At 40.4% G+C, this 19,878-nt stretch overlaps 1 long non-coding RNA gene across 1 annotated transcript; it reads left to right on the forward strand.

Annotated features, from left to right (window-relative positions):
• The first annotated feature begins 900 nt into the window (after positions 1-900).
• On the forward strand, positions 901-17,927 carry LOC116281554 (uncharacterized). The gene is made up of 2 exons (XR_004191024.2): positions 901-1,086; positions 17,681-17,927. It is a non-coding gene; the product is annotated as an uncharacterized lncRNA (long non-coding RNA).
• The last annotated feature ends 1,951 nt before the right edge of the window (positions 17,928-19,878 follow it).

Below are 19,878 nucleotides of genomic sequence, written 5' to 3' on the forward strand. Positions count from 1 at the left end.
ATTTGGTGCTCTGGTACCCACTCGGTGCAGACTGGAGGTTGCAGGCTTAGCCTGGACGCCTGGGGACAGCCTAGCTGATATTGAACTGCCAGCCGAGCCTCATGCGTAATTAGGTGGATCTGGATAGAAACCCAGCAAACTGATCCTACTTGTCTGCCTTTATGCACTGGGGCTTTGCTTTCTCTTTCCCCTCTAACCAGTTTCTTCAGGGCTTAGTGTGTCCCTATATAGTATTTCTTAACAATAGGGAAGAAGGAATAAATGGCTGGGTTCCCAGCTGAAAGTCAATCTTGGTATTCTATTGATAGGAAAATCTCTTATCTCCCCTACTCTTTTCCCAAGAGAGCGTATAAATCAGGGATTTTGCCATTTTTCACATCTTTCTTCAGGCTGAAAGTAACTAGATAATCATCATTTTATGATAAAAAGAAATGTTCTTTGATGGACAACCAGGGGAATAAAATATTTGGGATTTTTTTTTCTTTTTTGCTTCTGTTCTTCTACTTAACAGTGTTTCAGCAATTTACTTCTCAAACATTAGTTCCTTTCGCAGTGAAGTAGAGACTGTAATTCCAATCATTTTCCTCATAGTTCCAGAGACAGTTAATGAATGTTTATGGACCCTATGAACTAGTTTTTGACTATGCTCCTCCCTGACTCCCATATCCATAGACATGTTTCCCGCGCTATTTGATGTAGCCTGAATATACTCATTCTGGCTTTAGCCTTAGCATGTTCTGCTCCTTAAGGAAGAAAACAAGTTATAATTCACGGCTGACTTGGGTTGTCTTTGTCTCCATGGTGCCTTTGATCTTCCACCTTCACTCTGCTGATCACAGTCTTCCCTTAACCATTGAAAAGGCTCACTGTGTCTTCTGACACCAGGTTCAACTCCGATTTCTCTGTGCTTTTAGATGATGTCTCTGGGGCCGTGTTCCTCTGACCCACTGAGTCAACACTTTCATCAGCCCCAGGGCTCTGCCAGGGAGCACGGTTCCTCTCGCCTGCTCCAGCTCTTACTCATTTAATTGTGAACAACAAAAGCATGGACTTAGGGAGAGGAGATCTCTGAGGATTTATACAATGGTGAGTACAAAATCGGTATTTTGGTATAGGGTATTATAGAAAGATTTTTAGTTATAAGGGAAATTAGCTTTGAGATTGCTTTACAGATGGGGAAGTAAAAAAGTCAGGGATGGATTTTTTTCTGTTCTTTCTTGCTGAAAGAGGGGGCTAAGGCAGGAATGTGTGAGATTCTGCATCCACGGCTAAGCCTGGAGAGGGTGTCTCCTCTCCCTGCTTACCGCCTCTGCCTAAAATAAGGGAGTGTGCTCTCCTGGTACACGTGTGAGGACCAGTGAGCGTGTGGCATCACAACCCCCATGTTCCCAAGGTGGTGGATGGGTGGGGGAGGGGAAGCAGGGAGGAAAGGATTCACCCCCAGCACCGGCACAATGTCTGAGCCATTTCAGGCACTGAATACATATTGATTGGATTAATTTGATTTGGAGCCAGAAAATCTGTCCTGACTCTCTGGTTTAGTGAGTCTTAGATTCCTGATCTGTGAAAGGGGGTTATTTCTTGCCCTAGCTACTTCATGGACTCGTCGTGAGGATTAATGTGAAGATGTCTGACTCATGAAACACACCACACATTTCTGGCATTTCTCTTGGATATAGCCCTTGTTGGGAAGGCCAGGACATCCCAGTGGAAGACAGTTTGTAAATTCTCTCCTAAACGGCCTCATCACGTGATTGTAAATCTTGTCTCCACTTCCCCATGCACTCCTGAGGTTGTCCTCTCACTACTGGTTCCCCTGCCGGAGGGGGTACCACAGCTAATGGGATTGGGTGAGAGTCAAATGCAAACCATGTTCTTCCCAAGTTGCCTGCTTTTGTCTTTTTGGATTCCCTGTTTCAAATGTTCTTCCCTTGTCACATTTTTTTCTGCTCTAGACAAAAGTTTGAAGGGCTCTAACATTATTTTTTACAGAATTAAATTTGTCCTTACTTAAGACATTTTCTTAAGGAATTTAACGCATAAAGTAATATGTGTAATCTGATCAAAAGAGTGCCTGGCACATAGCAAGTGCTATGCAAGAGTCAGCTTCTACTAACTGTTATTGGTTTTCAACCTCCTTCAATGTCTCCTCCTCAGAAAGGTCTTCTTGGATGACCCCATGTTAAAAGAGGACCGTCCATCACTCTCTTCTCTTTGACCTGTTTTATTTTTTCTTAATAACACCTATCATTATATATATACTTTGTTAATTATTATCTGACTACTCCCTTAGAATGTAAGCCCAGTGAGGACAGGTTTTTGATCTGTTTTGGTCACTCCTCTTCCTAATGCCTCATACACAGTAGGCCCTCAAGTGTTCATTGCCTGGACAACCATGCCGAATTTTCTTTTTCCATTGGTAAGTGTTGTTTCTGGAGCCGGCTAGTACTGGCTTGTAAGAGCCAATTAGTGCCTTTCTTCCCAACTCTGTGTTTAGTGATGTCACCATTGGTAGCCTGAAATCAGTCACGGTTGGGGGGGGTGCTTTACACTGTGGCAATTGGCAAGTACTATAAATCAATACCTACTGCCCCCTGCCCTCCAGTCAGCTGTTAAACATAAACATTTACCAGCACAGCACTGTTTCTAAAGAACCAAATCAACTTCAGATCAGTTATACCGTTCAAAGGGCTGGTGTAGTGGATTAAAGATGGCCACAAATTCTTGGTCACTGCCCCTCGCTAGGTGGTAGAGTCTATTTATCTGCCCCCTAGAATTTTGGCTGGCCCTGGGACAGACCAACAGAGTACAATGGAAGTGACCCTGTGCCAACTTCAGGCCTACTTTTTAAGAGGACTGGCAACTTTTCTTTCCTTCTTCTTGGAACTCACTCTGCTGTGAGGAACTCCAAGAAGCTTTGGGGAGAAGCCCACTTAGAGGAGATTCAAGGTCACCAGCTAATAATCTCAGCAGAATGGTCAGTGTCAACTTGCCAATGCTGTGAGTGAGATCGTGGTGGAGGCAGACCCTCCAGCCTCAGCTGGCTTCCCAGTGGTTGCCTTTTGGGTCAGAGATGCCCCCCATGAGCTGTCCAGTCTGCCAAGCAGTGAGCCCACAAACAAGTGTTGTATATTAAGCCACGAAGTTCTGGGGTGGTTTGTTAGACAGCAACAGATAACTGAAACAGCTGGGTAATGAACAACTTTGTGGGTGTCTAGAAGTGATCACGACTTAGTGAGTTCCGTTTAGCTGGATTCACTTGTGGTCTGAGCCTCGGTCAGTGGTTCACATTCACAGGAGTAACTTTGACAACAAATAGATGCTTCATGTTTGTATTTCCCTTAGTGAAAAGCAAGTCTGATAGGTTGAGTCAGAAGGATTGCTGTTGGATTGGATGTGAGGATGAAAGAAGGGGATCAGTTCCAGATGACTCTTAGGTTTTTGATCTGAGCACCTGGGTGGATGATGGTGCCATTAAAGCTGATTGGGAAGAGTCTTGGAAGAATGGACTGTGCAGGGCTTGGGGTGCAAGCATCAGGCATTTCCTGCTGGTCATGCTACATTTGAAATGCCTATTAGGCAGCCCCAGAGATGTCAAATAAGTAGTCAGAGATATACATCTGAACCTGGGAGAAGAGTTGGCACTACAGATATAAAACGGAGAGTGATCAACCTATAGGTGACATTTAAAGCCATAGATCTCAGGGTGGATAGAAGAGAAGGGGACTAGAACTAAGCTCAGGAGACTTCAACACTTCGAGGTTGAGTAGAAGAGAAGCAACAAGTAAAGGGACCTAAGAGTGTGTGGCCAGTAAGACAGGAGAAGAAATAGGGTAGTGTAGTATCCTAGAAACAGTGAGAATATGCTTCAAGAAGGAAAGACGTGACGGATTGGGTAAAATGCTCCTGAGAGGTAGAGTAAGATTGAAGGCAGAGAATCGTCCATTGGGTTTAGCCAAATGGAAGTCGTTGGTAAGCTGGCTAAGATTTGTTTCTGTGGTGAGGATGAAATCTTGACAAGATGGATTATAGAGAGAATAAGAGGTGATGAAATGGAGGCATCTTGTGGGGACAATTTTTAAGTTTTGCTGTGAACAGGAGCAGAGAAAGAGAGTAGCAGCTGGAAAAAGGATGCAGCCAAGGGTGTGACATGGTTAAGAGCAAGTGTACAGACTGCTGGGAATGAGAAGAGGAAACAATGATCCATAAGAGGGGGATCATTTGGGGGGAAAAGCTCTAAGCAGGTGAGAAGTGATGGGACTGCACAAGTGGAGGGTTGGTCTGAGTATATGAACAGTTCATCCATTTTATATTAATAAAGATGTAATATGTGTACTGCCTACAGATACATATGGGTTGTTAGATTTAATAGGGGAACAATGAAGTGGTTGTCATCAAATCTGGTCTATTTGATCAATGAACTAAACATTCAGATCATCATCAGAGGGTGAGGAGAAGAGGATGGTGTTGGTGAGTTGAGGAAGGCAGAATATGTGACAGAGTTTGTTTTAGAAAGGGAGAATGAGGTGGGTTGCCTTTCCAGATGTGATTTCACAAAATGCTGTGCAGTTCTTTGAAAGTGCACAAAACAAAGCATGCTGTTCCCCCAATTTAACATGGAAGTTTTATTTCTGCAAAATTCAATGTATTTTTTAAAAAAAAACTTTTAAAATCAATGCTTTTTAGCTTTGTCTTTATTTATTTTTTTAATTTTTGTAGGTTTTTTTTTTTTTTGGAAGGGGGAGTTAATTAGGTTTATTTATCTTAATGGAAGTACTGGGGAATGAACCCAGGACCTCAAGCATGCTAAGCACCCACCTCTGCCACTGAGCTATGCCTTCTCCCATTTATTTTATTTTATTTTTTTGAGGAGGGACGTAATTAGGTTTTTTATTTATTTACTTAATGGAGGTATGGGAGATTGAACCCAGGACCTCGTGCATGTTAAGCATGCAGTCTACCAATGAGCTGCACCCTTTCCCGGAAATTCAATGTATTTTAAAACTGTATGAAAAACACTTTGGGTTTATATGCAGAATAGAGTTCAATTCTAGCTTCAGATGCTTATAAACAGTTTCTCAAGTTACACGACTGGCGGGGTACAGAGCAGTTCTTCATTGTGAGGGACTGTTATGCTCATTGTAGCAAATCCTACCGCCCTGGCAGAAGCAGCGCCCTATCATTTTGATGACTAACATCAAATTTATAAAACACTTTCTAACGACTGAGTTAGAATGACAAGGTAAGACTCAGGGATGAAGTTGGAGATACAGGGGGGTTGCCCATTGCACCTCATGGGTTCCAGAGGGCAGACTGCAGGGCTTTGGGGTGGGGGAAGAAGGCTTAGAGAGATGAGGGGGCTTTCAGAGCTCTGCAGGTAGGAGCCCAGGTGGCGGAGTCTGGACTCCCCATGGTGATGGACGTAACAGGGATGTGAGACCTGACAGGAGCTACATCCGGTGGTCTCTCAGGGGAAGCTGGGAAATCAGGTCAAATTACTGCTTCCTTCTCAGATTGGCCTGGCAGGCAGATTGCTGCAGAGAGGTGGGGCTGTGCTGAGCCTGGGGCAGGGCCCCCTCAAGGGAGCATTTTTTTATTTCCACATTCCTCACAGTCTTCATAGTTGTCAGCTTAATGACTGCATAGTGTTCTGTGGTGCTGGTGTACCATGAATTATTAAACCATTACCCTGAAGTTGGAAATTTAGGTTGTTTCCTTTTTCTTTCTTTTTTTTTTTTTTTTGCTGTTTAGAATTTGTTGCAGAGATTGTTGTCAAGTGTATTTCTTTTTGCTTCAGTTTATTTTTTTGTACTTTTTAAAATGGAAGTATAGTTGAATTACAATATTTTTGCTTCAGTTGAAATACCTCTGAAGGTAAGTAGTCCATGGGCCCAAACACCTTTCTCATTTTTTTCATGCTGCCATTTGCTACCCAGAAAGAGGTTTTTAAAACTAATTTACGATGCCATCAGAATTTGTGAGTATATTGGTTTCACTGCAATCTCGTCAAAATGAAGTGTCATTTAAGCTTTTCCCTCTTACATTAGTGGTTATAAAATGCAATCTCAAGATTGCTTTTAATTCAGGTTTTTTTGATTATCAGCAAAAAAGACATTCCTATGTTTGTTTACTCTTTGTATTTCTCTTTGTGAATTGTTTGTGACCTTTGGCATTTCCCTTATAGTATCTCAATGTTTTTGTTGTAAATTTGAATGAGCTCTTCCTAGAACATGTGTGTTATACACACACACGTTGTCTTCATTACTGATACCACCCTCTATGCTCCACCTCTACCCTCTCCCCCAGTCGGCTTCCCTTTTTGACACTCTGCTTTTGAAGAACAGTATTGAATTTATTATTAATAAATTGTGTTCCTAAAACAGAGGCTCTCAATTTTGGCTGTACACTGGAATCACCAGGAGAGCTTTAAAATCTACTGATGTCTGGGTTTCACTTCTAATTTAATTGGCCTGGGCATTGGGGTTTTTAAAAGCTCCCCAGGTAATTCTAATATGTAGCCAAGGTTGAGAGCCATGATACTAAAATTTGTAAATTGGTTGTTGGGTTAAAAAGAAGTAGGAGGAGGTAGTAGGTGGATTAAGGAGTGAGCATGAGCCTGCAGGGGGCGGTGGAACAAGTCACTGTTGAGGGGGGTGTTGAGGGTGGGAGGCAGGCTTCCTTCTGGCAAAAATAGGCATATTTTTGGCATATTTCTTGGTTCTGGTCAATGCCTGGTTTTTTCTGACTTCATCCAGAACCAGCTGCCTGCTTCTTCTGATTCCTTAACACTATCCCTTCTTATGTGGTCCTCTCCTCTAAGACCCACTGTGGGACAGAGCTTAATCTTGTGACTCCCCCCCCCCACTCAACGGTAAAGCAGTCATGTGACTTTTTAGAAGAGAATTTGAGGGTAAAAGTCTCGTTCCAAGGATTTTCCATGGTCCTCTCCGGTCCCCCTTTAAAAAAAAAATTATTTATTTTTATTGAAGTATAGTCAGTTTACATCCAGTCCCTGTTTTCTCTTTTTGATTTACATTTTCGAGATGGGGAGACAACATGTGTATCCTGAATGTCCCCAGTTCTCACTAGCTTTGGATAACTGTGAGATTGTGTTAACCATAAAAGCTGACCTTTTGCTGGTTTGGTGCTCCCACTGACTGCTAAGACCTTAGCCTCCCAGCTGAAGCTTCTCCCAGTTCTTTTTAGGAATCCCCAGGATGTGTCTCCTAAGTGCTTATAAGCAAATCACTCATATTCTTCTACTGAAGCCTTTTCACTGATAGCAACTCCTGCAAACTCATTTGAGCATGGAACTGCCTCTGTCAGGAGCACCTCTGCTACTTTGGGTGCTGCAAAAGACCACTACGTAAGCAGTCATATAGACCATCACGTAAGCATCCATATTTCAGAATAAAGCCTGACTTAGGCTCTCCTGGGCTCCAATGTGTGGGCTCTGGGATGAGACATAAGAAGGAATTCAAGAGAAGGTGGTGAAGAAATGGGACCAGGCCAGGACCTTGGCTAATAAGGCAGATGCTGGGGTGATGGAGCCTCCCATCTCTCTTGGTACCCCTCAGAACTACATCCTAGGTTACAGTGGGGCAGTGGCATTTGCAAAGCACAACAGAAGATGAAAGGGGGGAAATCAGTGGAGAAGGAAAGCTATTGTCCCCATTGCTACTTCCAAGGGCCTTAGACTGCCTTCGGCAAAGAAGGTGGTGGAGGGCAGACACTGTCTTGTTTACTGTGTATCTACACTCCTTAATGTAGTCTCCAAAGTGCATAGTAAATAATCGTTGAATAAATCCACTGAGTCAGAGGGTTTCCCAAATCCTTCTCCACTGCTTATAGCTTGGATTTTTTTTCATTTGAATTGCCACCTATCCCTTTCAGAGTTTTGAAAATGATTGAATTTTGCTCCAAAGCTGTGTCAGGGAAGATAAAATACAGTTCTGCCACCTAAACATTGAAACATTCTGTTTGCTGGTCTGTGGGAGAGGGCTAATACCTGATAATACTGGACATTTTCACAAAGCTGGGTGAAAAATAAGAATTGTTTGGAAATTAAAAACTGAAATTAACTGAGACACACCTTATTTATTAGCCTGAATTAACTACACACTATTTGCTCTCTCTCACCTTTTGACTTGGATGCCAAATAGACAAATAGCAAGTAAACGTTACATGGGTTTGTATATTAAATGTATAGTTTAAATTTTTTGGGACAATTTTTAGAAGATGCTCTGGAGTAAATAAAGGTTGTAAAATACCTTTGATAGTTTCTAATAATGGAAATATTATAAGGATTGAAATCATTAACCTATATTTTGCATATTTAAGTAATATATTTATACATTTAAGACCATTTTAATAATAAAAAACATCATTTTTTGCTTAACCACTATTACCCCCAAAATGTCACCACCCAAGATACTTTACTCTCTGCTTATCCTAGGAAGTTTAGATTTTATTGTGACAATTACATGCATATAAAGCATTAATGTCTAAAGTCTTAGCTTCCAAGATTTGCCAGAGCACACACCTACTACTGAGATCATTGAATGTACTTTAAATAAGAGGTTTTATAATTGAAAGTAAACGACTTGGAACATTTATGGATTGAAAACATTTAAGCAAGTGACTTTTTTGTGATTTTTAAAAATAGCATGATCATGTGATGTCTGAGAAGTTGCTGCAGTCACTGTGGACTTACAGCTATATTTCTTAGAGTGCAGTGGGCTAGGTATTTGCACACTTATTAAGAGCATTTAGAAAATCTTGATAACATACATATAAAAATATTTTTAAAACTTCCATGTGTTAAAAATATTGTAAAAAATTATCAGGCCAATCTTAACAAAGGCAAAAATCTGAGAAGAAAGTTACTTTTGCCTTAAAGTTATTTGCCAAGCTGCTGACCCCAGTAAACTTGGATTTGTTTAATTGATCCAAGAAATTGAAAGGACATAAAATAAAGGCTAGGGACTGTTTAAGGTAGGGGACACTCTAATGGGAAAATCTGCTCATAAAACTGGGACCCCAAAGAGCTGGATCCTCAGGGTAAGGGTCAACCAGACATGAATGTGTCTTTCCTACCCCCACCAGTGGACTGGAAGGAAACTGGTTTTGCTGCTGAGTAGAGCCTGTGTTGGAAGGGACTGGCCCTGACACATCTTAGCCCACAAAAATCTGCCCTTGTGCATTTTTTAGCACAAATTTCATATCATTTGGGTAGTTAAAAACTTCAAGCCTAAATTTAGATTAAAGTGGTCTGAGAATGGCAGTGGCCTCAGGGAGCTGGGTAGAAGCAACAACAAATTCTCTCTGGATGAAAACATCTTCATAATAGGCCACAAAGGAGTCCCACAAATAAGTTTCCATGAGAAACGAGCTGCTCACAGTAAAAAAATAACTAAGCGCACAAGGAAACTGGCACCATGAAGGAAAACCAAAAGGAAAACAGATAGAAGAAACAGATCTACAAAGGCTTCAAATAATGGACTATTATTTAAGGAATATAAAAACACCATGCTTACTATGTTTAGAGAAATAAAAGACAAGCTTGAAAATATCTACATAAAACTAGAAGTTTTAAAGAATAGCTAATCAATTTTGAAGAAGAACCATGTAGAACTTCTAGAAAAAACATAATTGGAATATAAAGCTCATCATATGGGTTTAAAATAGGTGAAGATCAAAAGAGAATTAGTAAATTGGAAGATAGTTCAGCAAAAATTATCCCGTTTTTGTTTATTTGTTTGTTTTTTACTGTTTATAGCATCAAACACGGTTCTAGGTCTTGTACAGAAAGGATAAATGACAGCATAGCCTTTTTTTCATTAGAAACTGAATGTGGCACTAATGTGTAAGGTGCATCTGTGAATGTGTATAATCCTGGTGAACTTGCAGTGTTAGATTAAAATTTTAAATTTATTTGAGTTTAGATTAGAATAGAGTTTGGTTTTAAATTTTTATCAATTATCTTCCAAGACACCAAATCTCCAGATTTTACTCATTCTCCATTTCTTCCTCCTTTAAATTTTCTCACCACTTTATAACTTTGTAAGATTTAGTCTACTTTGAATTATGTACCTGTTTCTTACTAGACTGAGGTCAGGGGACCTACTGATATGCTGTCTGGCCTAGCAGGTGCTGCCAAACATACCCATCTTCTGAAAGAGAAAAACAGAAAGAGAGGGAGAGAGAGAGAGGAAAGTGAGTGAGAGGGAAGAAAGAAACTTCCTAACTAAATATAAATGAATTTTTTGGAAGAGGATGTTTCTGGAAGAGGATAAGGAGAACATAAACTAAATGCAGGATTATAAATTTTGCAAAGAAATGAAAGAAACACAGTTTAAATGAAGTTTACAGATGCTGCAGTTTGGGAGGGGATGCAAACACCAAGATTAAGTCAGTTGGATGCAAAAGGACCTAAATTAAGAAGATGGGCAGGAAAGAGTAAATGACTTTTCACTTTGGAGAAATACTAAATTATGCATTTGTAGAAAAATGATTTGGGAGATGCAAATTTATCTAAGGGTAGGAAAAAGCTGCAAAGAAATGTAAGCCTGAAAACAATAACATTAATAATACTAGTGATAACCACCGCTCAGGCAAGCACTTCCTATATGCCAGGTACTGAGTTGATCACTTTGTATGCATCATTCCCTAGGTACTCACAACTATACCAGATGTCAGGGATTACCATCTCTGTTTCTTAAGTTGAGGTAACTGAAGATCAGAGAGGTAAGATAACTTGCCCAAGCTTGCACAGCTATTAAGAGGCAAAGCCAGCATTCAGCCCCAGTCCATGTGGCTCCCAGGCCTGTGCTTTCACCTCCATCACATACTTGCCTCCCATGTAACTACAGAGAGCAACAGCGTGGTGACAGCCAAGAACAGGTTCCCAATAAAAGTCAGTCCAGTTCAGGGAACTGACTTAAGATGTTTAAAAAATATGGAAAGCTCAAACTAAATACAGAAACTAAAAATCTCACTTCTATGACCTATTCTGGAGCTGCCTCGGGAGATATAAATTCCCATTTGACAAAGCAAAAGATATGCATCTTAGGAGGAACGTGTACTGGCATTAGAAAGGCAAGAATGACTTGGTAAATTAAAAATATAAAGCCTTTAATGTGGAAACAGTTATATTGAATAATGACAGGAAGGAATTATAACAAATAAAATAAAAGAGAATCCATGAATCCTTACTGACTAAAAATTTTATAAACAGTGGGGAGGTAAGGCACTTTATAGAAAAATGCCAGCTAGTAAATGTGGGAGCAATGACAGAATCAGAAAGACACCCTTTTACATCCACCATAGCTTGAATGGATTAGGGCAAAAATCATCAATGGATGATAAAATAACTGGGTGAAAGCCCATTGGGAAACAGAATACGTACATAGTCTCAAAGGAACCCCTACAGATTTCTTATTAATAACAAGGAGAAAAAGATACCTTTATAATGGGGAAGTCTGGTGGACACCACTTTTAACCACATGACCAAACATCACTAATGACAGGACAGACAAGCCTCACGTGTCCTTGATGTGATGTCATAGCAAGGACACAACAGTCCTTCTGTATTAAGCTGAACCACATTGTCCCTGATATTTGACTGGTTTGGGTCTATAAAAGTGACAATTTCATTTGCTTCAATGTAACAGTATTTCTGTTGTTCAATGTGAATTTAATCGTGAATAAACAACTAAGGAAATCTGAATTGAGGGCATTCTGCAAAATAACTGGCCTGGATTCTTAAAACGATGTCAATATCATGACAGAATTCTTTTTTTTAATCTGAAGGACTCTTCTAGTTTAAAGGAGGCTAAAGAGACATGACAACCAAACATAATGATTATTCTTTGTTAAGATCCTGGGTTGGAGGGAAAATTCAGCTATGATGAATATTTTGGGGGTAAATGGAAAAATTTGACTGTAGATTGTATATTATTAGATAACAGTATTACATAACTGTGAAATTCTGAGTGTGGTCATTGTACCGGATTATGAAAGATGGTGTCTTTGTTAGTCTAAGATACATGCTGAAGTATTTGGAGTGAAAGATTATAACGGATGCAAATAACTCTTTAAAGGCTCAACGTTTCTGCAAACGATGGGTGTGTGCGGGTGTGTATATATATGTATCACACACACACAGAAAAGTCATAAATGTGGGAAAATATTAACAATGGGCCAAACTAGGTGAATGACATATGGATAGTTGTACTTTTCTCACAACCTTCCTGTAGGTTTGACATTTTTCAAAACCAAACGTTGAAGGGGAGAAAAAAGAATTGCCTTTATTTTCATTTGGGGTGTGAACTCTGGGCTTTTGGGTGCTTTCCTGAATGGAATCTTTTGACTCTATGACCAGCTGTGACTGGGACAATATTTTTTTTTTAGCTCGGTTGAAGTAGAGATTATGTCCTCTACCCAAAGGAAAACGATGAGTTTCCACTTTGCTGCTGATGGAACCGCTAAGCGCCGTGTGGAGCCTCCGTGCTCTCGTGAATGGAGCCCTGCTCTGCATCGCGCAGCTGTCTGTCGGCACCCTGGAGTCCACGAATCCATCTTCATCTGTGCATTAGCGTAAAGCGCCCTCAGGGATTTAGAGATTTTTTTTTTTAAAGTACAGAGTTTTGCTCGGAACTTAGAAGTGTTGGAAAATTACGATTCCGTAAAAAACTGAGTATTTGGAGATAACGAAAAAAATTCTCTTTGCTAAAATTAGAAGCAAAGAGCGCTCCAATTTTTTAAAATGTAGGAGTTGGGTTATGGAGGTAGTGCTGGCCCTGCCTTGACCATCCGCTGCCCGGGGCCGCGGACCCAGAGGGGGAAGGAGGGCGTGAAAAGGCCGGCCCTCTTTCTCTCCTTAGAACCGCATCTTTTCCTCAGCACCTCGCTGTCGTTTTAGCTCAGTTTGTGCCTCTCACGCCAGGCTTCCCGCCAAGATCGTCTTTGTTTCCCCCTGGCCTTCAGGCAAGGTTTCAGTTCTTTGCAAGCGTCTCTTCCCGTCTGCTCTCCCATCATTCATTCTTTCCCTTCTGTCTTGTCAGCTTTCCCTTTGTCCCTTTGGCTTTCCTGCTTGCTCTTCCTGCCAGCAGTCTGCACTGTTTCCCTCCCGATCCCGATCTCATTTTCAATGTAATTACATTTCTCTGGGAGATGGAAATAGATGCATGAAGGGGAAAGTCATCCTTTACAACACACACACTCATACACCCCACGATGAGGGAAAGTAAGGGATGGTTAAGATAAGGAAATGTCTCTTGGCTGGAGTTTTGATTTCTGGAAAAGATTTCAGTAGTCCATTTTTAAGAGTCATATTAGCCTTAAACTACAGGCTTGTGGTGGATAGCAAACAGATCTGGATTAAAACCCAGTTTCACCACTCACAGTATGAACTTGGGCACCTTATTTCACTGCTCTATATCTCTGGCATTTTGTTATGTCTTGTTGTTTTTTTTTTATCTGAGAAATGGGTAGATATAATGATCGATCATGCCTTCCTCAAAGGGTTGTGATGCAGATTAAGTGAAGTGATGCATGTAAAGCACCAGGCAGAGGCCCCTGCAGAGAGCAGGCTCTCTGTAAGAGCTGGCATCATCATTAACATCTTCAGGCCATCGCTGTTCAGCAGTCAGACACAAGGTGATCTGGTCCTCCTCCTACTGATCCTGCGGGCCGGCTTTGATTCTGTTTATGTTTATGACTGTCCTTCACTGTCTTTCTGCCTGTCTTCTTCTTTCCCTCCCATCATTCCTTTTCTCTCTTTCTCCTTTTATATTTTCTTTATCTTCCCTTTCTTTCCTGTTTTCCTCCCCGCTTCCACATTCTCCTACAAAGACTTAAAAAATATATCCAACAGAAAAAGTTAAAATTAATAGTTGAAGAGAAAATAGGTGAGGGGAAAATGAGGCTAGAGATGTCATAAAGCCAGACGTAAGAGGAAATGCATGAATGTGTACTATGGTTAGGCATGATTGCCCAACCATAGTTAGTTGGAGCTACCATTTTACTGAGCTTCCTAGCAACCAAAGGAAAATAAGAGTAAAAAAATTAAGAGTAAGGTTCATGAGATTAAGGACATACATAGAAATTATGGTCTTTTTCTGAGCACTTGTGTGGATTCTCTTCAAAGGAACACCACGTGATGTAAGTAAATGATGTCTTGCATAATAATGTGTCTATTTTCATAATAGATACAATAATAAACTTCAGAGAATCATTTCTCATGGTGCCCTTCAATATAGGCTGATGATATACCGCTGAGATTCAATCCTGTAAAAGCATTTTTACAAGGAGTTAAAATAGTGTGCTGTTTGCAGTCCTCCAAGGTCTGGCGTGCAGCAAGGACGCATTTTAGAGCACATGGAGGAAAAAATAGACTCATGTCCTTGAGGCAGTCCTCTATAGATATTATCTCTGTCAACTAGGCTTTTGAAAAGTATATGAAAGAGTTCAAGGCAAGTCCCTGAGTATGAGTACCCTCTGTTGCTGGTGAAGGACAGAGAGATGTGATTGGATAATCAGTCAGTTGGAGAATAAGACTGAGGCCCTTTAAAAAAAAAAAAAAAGAAAATTAAGAGTCAAGCAAACATACCTGACTAAACAGAACTATCCCATTTCTGCAAGTGGAGGGCTGAGAGATTATCTGCAGGTAGGGTCAAAATCGTCCTCTGTTCTGACACTGACGGTTCTTTACAATACATTATTAAATGATGAGAAAAGGTGGATACCATTCTGAGGACAAAGAGCACAAACTTATGCATGAAAAGAAAATACACCAAAATGTTGATAGAAGAAACGTCTGGGAAGTGCGATTTTGAGTGTTGTTATTCTTTTCTTTGCATTATTCTACGATAAGCAGATCTTATTTTGATTGTAAGGAAAAATTAAAGCAATGACAGTTATTTTCAGAGAAAAGAGAGTGTTTAAGTAGCACAGTTTTCTATGAGTTATTTACCAACTGTATTGACGTTGATTGGTTTTGATGTCTCAAAAGACTTTTGGGGTCTGACTGAGGAGAGAAAGGGAGATTTTTTTTTTCAACAGTTGATTTAATCATTCTTTTTGTAATTATTGGACATGATGACCATATATTCATTAGGTCAATTTTTAATGCATGACAAGAATGTATTGGGGGCAGGGTATAGCTCAGTGATGTGGAGGGTATAGCTCAGCGGTAGAGTGCGTGCTTAGCATGCACAAGGTTGTGGGTTCAATCCCCAGTACCTCCATTAAAATAAATAAATAAGTAAATAAGCAAATAAATAAATAAATAAAATCTAATTACCCCTCCAAAAAATAAAAAATAGAAAAAAGTGAAGAATGCATGCTCCCTGAGATGGGGTCTGCCTTTCTCATCTCTATTATCTCCTTGACCTCAGAAAGTGCCTGACTTGTAGTAAGCACCCAATGAATACTTGTTGAATGCATATTCAAGAAGTAAATAATAATAAAATCATGATATTAATGTAAAGTATTTACCTTTCTATTCCCAACATTGATGGGTTAGGGTTTTTATTGGGCTGGGGGGGTTATGTAAGTACTCATGCAAAAATAGTATCAAATTATTTAGACAACTGTTGAACACAGATTTGACTGAGAAGTTATAAAATCATACTGAGATGTGGTCTGGAAACCCACCTTTTGGTACGTGACAGGACTGAACAAAGCACAGCTGGCAGCACCTTGCCCCAGCACAGCCCCGGGAGTCATCTTTTAAAACGGAAGCCAGATCATGTTTCTCTTCTCTTTGTAACCCTCCAATAACCTGATCTCACACCATATACAAAAATTAACTCAAAGCAGATCGAAGACCTAAACCTAAGAACTAACACTATAAAATTCTTAGAAAGAAACACAGGGGAAATGCTTCATGATGTTGGATTTGGCAGTGATTTTTGGATATGACACCAAAAGCAGAGGGAGCAAAAAAACCAAAAAGATAAATCAGACTTCATCAAAATTAAAAGCTTGTGTGTATCAAAGGGCATTACCAAGAGAGTGAAAAAATCAACATACAAAATGGGGGAAACTATTTGCAAATCATAAATCTGATAAGGTATTGACATCCAGAATATATAAAGAACCCTTACAACTCAACACAAAAGGCCAAACAACCCAATTTAAAAATAGATAAAGGACTTGAATAGATATTTCTCCAAAGAAGACGAACAAATGGCCAATAAACACATGAAAAGATGTTCAATATCACTAATCATGAGGGAAACTCAGATCAAAACCACAATGAGATACTACTTCACACTGATTAGGATGATCATTATTTAAAAAAAAACACAGTAAATAACAAGTGTTGGTGAAGATGTGGAGAAATGGGAACACTTTTACATTGCTGATGGGAATGTAAAACGGTACAGCTGCTGTGAAAATAGTATGGTGATTCAAAAAAATTAAATACAATTATCATGTGATCCAGCAAGTCCATTTCTGAGTATGCATATAACCAGAAGAATTGAAAACAGAAACTCAAAGAGATATTTGTACAGTGTATTCATGGCAGCATTTCTCACAATAGTCAAAAGTGGAATCAACCTGTGTCCATCAATAGATGAATGGATAAACAAAATGTGGTATATACAGATGATGAAATATTACTAAACCTTAAAAAGGAAGAACATTCTGACACATGTTACAACATGGATGAACCTTGAGAACATTATGCTAGATGAAATAAGCCAGTCACGAAAGAGCAATTCTTGTATGATTCCACTTATATGCGGTAACCAGAATAGCAAGATCATAAAGGCAGAAAGTAGAACAATGGTTGCGATGGCTGGAGGAGTGAGAGAGACTGTGGGGTTATTATTTAACTGGTACAGACTTCAAATTTGTAAGGATGAGAAAGTTCTGGAGACGGATAGGGGTGAATATGAATTATCTGCTGGACATTAGATCCAGGATATATTTTTTTCCTTCCATTCCTCCCTCCCTAAGTCACACAGACGCACACACTTGCACATTCATAAAACTTGGATTTTCCATGAGTTTCCCCTTGCCTAAGAAACAAAACACGAAGTTCGATGAGGAAAAGTGACTCAGCCCCCTAAGTTTGGTATTTACTGCCAAAGAACAGATTTTCAAGAGGGAAGATCCTAGTTCCCAAGCCATCACCAAAATAAAAGAAATCAGGCCCCTAGTGTCTGCCTCAGAATCTTCATGAGGCTGCGGCCGAGTGAGGCGCGGTGGCTGGTGGGTGAGTCCCACAATGCTTTGCTCCCTCTCGCGGGACAACGTATTCTAGCAGCTATCGACAATTCCATTTCCACGTGACAGACAGAGAGTCCCTATGGTCAAAAAACTTGACCCAAGCCTTACAAAAGCAACTACGTGATGTTTTCACTTGAAAGCATGTACTACTCAGGGCAACCTGAGTGGAACCGAGAGTTTAGTGGGCTGTGGTACAGATGACCACACTGACGTGGCATTTTAGAAGCAGCATGGCCTTCTCAGAAGGACAGCCTACTCTAGTGGTCAGAGAATAGCCTGGGTTGCAGAAGTCCAGTCTAAACAAGGACTCTGAGATACGCATGTCTGTGACTCTCTTCGGGTCGGGTTTTCTTACCTGTGGAATCAGATGTCAGTATTTCATAAGCAGAAGTGTTGGAAGGATTAACGTTTTTGAAATGCTACATGCTGTTCTGTTTAGCTCCACCCACAACTGTTCTCGATGAGTTTCTGCTGGACTTTGAAGAATGCTGATGTGATAATCGCGGAAAAGACCTCTGCTCCTGGAAACCACCTGTCACTGCACATTCATGGAGCTTCACCCTGACTCCAGATCTACAGGACTACCATGTAACACAAGGGGGCACTTAGAACAGTTCCCACCTCTTCACTGGTTACATTCAAGGTGAAAAATAAGAATATTTGAATAAATGCAATGCTTTGTGACAGTTGGTCTTGAGTTTAGCATGTTACGAACTAAAAATCAGCTGGATCTCTCTCAGCACTAGATAGATTACTTACTGTTGGGGGGAGAGAGAGAAAGAGAGAATGAATATGTATGTTAGTTTTGAAGATGTTATTCTTCTAATTATGTTTATAGAGAGGTTTGTTTCTGGAGGCACCACGGAACAATGCGGTTAGTTTGTCCAAGGAATAAAAACATTAACTGGGCCGTCCTCTGGCCTCTCCTTCGAAGTGCTGTCTGTGTGTTAAGGAAAGGAATCTCAGCTTATACGAAAGTGGCGCTGTCTTTCCACAGGATATTCATTGTTTTGAAAATAGGAGAAAACCTCACCAGCTCTGAAGCATATAATTATGCTTTCTTATTACACAACAAGAATGTTCTCCAGAGCGGGGGTGTGAGGATACACTGGCGAGACTCGGCGGAGGGAAGGGTAGTGGGGAGGAGAGCAGGAGGCCAGTCTCCCAGCCTTTTGGTCTCCTTCTTCTGTTTGCTGTTTCATGGCTCTCACAGATCTGGGCCTTTTCCTCGAACAAACTAGGTAGACTTTTGGTTGTGGATTCCCAGGCTCCCTCCACTTATCAGAGTAATGAGTGATTTCAGAGTATTAGGGCAGATTCCAGTACCACTGAATCACACACGGACTCAAAGCCAGATGATGACATCAGAAACATATGTGTTGCTCTGGAGGCAGAGCTTGGCCTGAGACGCAGAGCAAGCGCTCCGGTGGGAGCACAGGCTTTCATTGGCCCAGAAAGGACTCCACGAGGTGGGCTTCTTTATCTTTTGCCTTCAGGCAGGCAGTCACCTGGGGGAAAAAAAAGCCTCTTTAGATGGTTGATGTGCTCTTCTCAAATATTCTAGGGAAGCTCTTTCAGAAAGCTAGGACTTAAGTGCCTTGCAAACAAGGCAAAGCTTCGCGTGTGAGGGACAAGCTGCATATGCTATAAATCATAATTACTGTGATTTTATAAACCTGAAGTTTCCTAACCAAGCTCTATTTTCATTCAGAGCAGCATCTGTGAGATATTTCTTCATTAATCATGTTGCTCCCCCTCTAAATGTCCACCCATTTAAAAAGAAAATTATATTCTCAAATACGTGTTTTACACAGGCACATTACTATATCGGAGTATGCTAATTCCTCCAAATGCTTTTTATTAAGCCATGGGACAAATTTCAATCACTGTGTAAGTTAGCATCATATTTGAGCTTTATGCAGACCCTGTGGTTTCCATAGCAATAAAATCACTTCACAGTATAAGAAACACGTGGAAGATTATAGGGGGAAGAAAGGGAATCTAAAGGGAACAAAAGGCAGGAGCTAAAGTCAAAATTTCTTTGGATGCTGGAAGAAAATTTATTACTGTTTTATTTATCTCAGAAGTCTGATACAAATCCCCTTGAGGCTACTAGGTGGAAAACTGTGTTAGTGTTCTCATAATTTTTCAGGATCCAGGATCATCTTACTCCAAGCTATAGTCTTACCAAAACCTACACTCCCCACTCCCCACTGTGTGTGTCTGTGTGTGTGTGTGCATGTGCACGTGTATCTATGTATATCTATGCATAGACACACACACACACAGACTGAAGATCTGTGATCTTTAAAAAAAAACTGATTTTGTCATGTTAGATCAGGAACTGGTCGTAAGATAACTTTCCAAAGGACCTACCACATTTTTTCTCTCATGCACGCATAAGCACTAAGACAAGCTGAACTCCAATTCGGAAAAATAGTTTGGTTACTTGGCAGTACCACTCATTCATTCATTTGCTCATTTGTTCGAGACATATTTATTGAGCATCTCTTAAAACAGAGGGTTCTTGTACTGGAAATAGCCGTAAGTTGACAATTATGATACCTGTGAGTGCTCTGTGGGTTATGTGTTAGGGGCTTAGTGGGAGTCTTCCTGGACTCTCATCTGGTCCCCTCT

The sequence above is a fragment of the Vicugna pacos genome, chromosome 8, assembly GCF_048564905.1.
Source record: "Vicugna pacos chromosome 8, VicPac4, whole genome shotgun sequence".
In the NCBI taxonomy this organism is placed as follows: domain Eukaryota; kingdom Metazoa; phylum Chordata; class Mammalia; order Artiodactyla; family Camelidae; genus Vicugna; species Vicugna pacos.